This window comes from Miscanthus floridulus, chromosome 5 (genome assembly GCF_019320115.1).
Source record: "Miscanthus floridulus cultivar M001 chromosome 5, ASM1932011v1, whole genome shotgun sequence".
In the NCBI taxonomy this organism is placed as follows: Eukaryota; Viridiplantae; Streptophyta; class Magnoliopsida; order Poales; family Poaceae; genus Miscanthus; species Miscanthus floridulus.
In genome coordinates, this window is record NC_089584.1 from 86,201,889 (window position 1) to 86,204,954 (window position 3,066).

The following is a 3,066-nucleotide window of genomic DNA, read 5'->3' on the forward strand; positions in this document are numbered from 1 at the left end:
GACCCCCACACCTATAGCAACACAAATTAATAGTGGCAATAGTAACATGTTATTGCACCTGTTTAGGATTCTCGTTGCAATAAGCACCTAGTGATTGCAATGCTACTGGAGATTGTTACAACCCAAGCAAATTGTCACAATAAAAACATGTTATTTCATCGATTGATAATATTCATTGCCATCCCCACCTACCTATTGCAATACCACTGAAGATTATTGCCACCCAAAATAAACATGGCAATAGTTGTAAGCAAAAGCAGCCGAATCCAATATGGTTGCAATAGCACCCAATAATTGCAAAAAAATCTATAATAATGCAACTCCAAAGTGTTGTGGCAATACTCCCAACTAATTGCAACATTATCGCAACATTATCCTAAATGGTTGTAGCAGCACCTTCCTATTGCAAACAAAAATCACACATATTGCAACACAATTTATTGGTAGCAAAATAGTCACACATTGCCACCATTTTACAGAAAGGTTGCAATAAGACCCACCTATTGCACCCAAATTAGTGGTGTTGCAAGTTTGTCTAGTGGCATTAGGGGTGAATTCTAGTAGTGGCTCATCACAAGTGAGAGCAATGATTTTGATTAATGAAGAGGCTTCTTCCTGACCCATCTTTCGTGACATCTCAAATGCCACAATCTTGCCAACAACAAGAGCTGGGGTCATTGTGCTCAAATCTCCCATGTTATGGAGGATGGTAACGATGGACGCATATATGTTCGTTAGTGGTAGAGAGATGATCTTCCTACACTACATCACTTATTTTTGTCAAACCTATAGCATTGAGCTCATTGACAATTAGATTCAAACGAGAATACACTACTACAGTAGACCTATCACGGTCAGCTCGGAACCCTCCATCGCAGCCGATTTTTGGCCTCGGCAGCAAACACTAGATGGTGATAGTCGATGTCATCATGGTCGGCTAACAATTGACTATGAAGGACCTCAGCACCGCCTCATTGGTCAATGATCCACCTATGTCGAGGCTAACATCACCGCTGTTTGGGAACATGAACTGCCTATGTAGTGGTCACCATCACTGTTGCCTTGTACTATGACCCGATTGTCTGCGGTGCGGGTTCACCATCGCTTCGATGGCCAAGATGTCTGTCTTGAGGTAAACATCACCGTCACTTGAGCATATGAACCATCAGTCCAAAGGTCATGGTCACCGTCGCCTTGCAGCATGATCTGCCTTTAATGATCCTTTAATCGGTGTCGGGTTACTAAATGATTCAGCGGTGATAGACTTCTGATCCCTGCCGTATCATACGTATAGTGACGGTCTTGGACGTTTGCACCACCAATGATGGTGGTGATAACAAAACAATGAATGACGCTTACATCCAACAGTGATAGAATTTCATCTGGTTTTCACTATATTTATGTCGGTGTTTCAACTAAGCACCAACTAGTAAATTTGTATTTGTTGCGCGTTAGGCCTGGATGGTGTGCTAAAAGACACAAGGTTTATACTGGTTTGGGCAAAATGTCCCTATGTCCAGTTTGCTACTGTTGCTCGTGTTATTAGCACTGAAAGGTTCGTAGTAGGGGGTACAAACGGTCGAGAGAGGGACATGTCCCAAGTCTCTGATGGAAAGGTCGAAAGGATACTAAGAGCTTGGTTCCTCCTTAGCTATGTATTATGTGGTGCATGGTGTGTTGAATTGATCCATCCCTTTAGTGGGGTGCCTTGCCCTCCCTTTTATAGACCAAGGGGGAGCAGGGATTACATATGGGAGAAAGAGGAAAAACTAGAGGCAGAGAAGGTCCTTCGAAGGTGCTGGGTCTTCCTTCTCCTTTGAGCCTGCCCTGCTGACATGGCAGATGGTGCTAGGGATGGCATGTTCGCTGATCCTGATAGGACCATGCTCTGGCTTCGTTTGGCAAGTGGTCACACCCCATCCCACTCTGGCGGGCAGCGTGGTGCACCAGGGTGTCGATCCACGACCCTATGGGGAGCAGATGGCGTAGAGGCCCCACGTTCCTTACCATAGATGACATGAGTTTCCTTCTTGGACCGTAGTGGTTGTTGTATGTTATTGTCAGGGTTCGTGTCTGAGGGCAAATGCCGGCACCCATAACACTGTTGGACAAATGTTGGTGCCCACAACACTATTTGGGCTCTGACATGCCTGGAATGGCTTAAAGCGCCTATTTGGTCATATCCTGATGGTACTTCCCTACAGGCATGCAGTGTATGGTCCTCGATATTGCAGTTGACTTGAGTGTCCCGCCTTATCTGCACGTGTACTTATGAAGGAGTAGCGCATAGACATCGGGCGAGATGGAGTCAGCCCTCGGATGTCGGGCAAGGCGGAGCTAGCCTTGGACGTCGGGCAAGGCGGAGCCCTGCCCTCAAACGTCGGGTGAGGCGGAGCCTTGCCCTTGGATGTCGGGCGAGGCGGAGTCTACCAGGGACATTAGGCGAGGTGGAGCCCAGCCCTCGGACGATGGGCGAGGCAGAGCCTGCCCCCAGACATCAAGCGAGGCAGAGCCTGCCCTTAGATGTCGGGCGAGGAGGAGCCTGCCCTCAGACATCAGGCGAGGCGAGCCAGCCCTGGACATTGGGTGAGGTAGAGCCTAGCCTTTGGATGTTGGCTGAGGTGGAGCCTGGCCCCAGACATCGGGCGAGGTGGAGCCTGCCCTTAGACATCGGGCAAGGCGGAGCCAATCTTCAGTCGTTTGGGCAAGAAGTGTAGCTGCGTTCTTGTCTGTTTGGAACTATTAACATTTGATGGTTATTAACTCCTTCTCTTTGGGTACTCTAGTATTAGGTCCTCGAAAGTAGCCCCCGAGCCCCCAAGTGATTCAGATAGAATCACCCGGGGGGTAATTTGACTTGCCAGAGGGTGGGCACGAGCGCACCCGATGGGTGTAGCCCTTGAGCCCCCAAGTGATTCAGATAGAATCACCTAGGGGGTAATTTCGATTCACCAGAGGGTGCGCGTGAGTGCACTCGATGGGTGTAGCCCGCAAGCCCCTAGGTGATTCGGATAGAATCGCCCAGGGGATATTTCGATTCGCTAGAGGCTGAGCCCCTGTGTGATT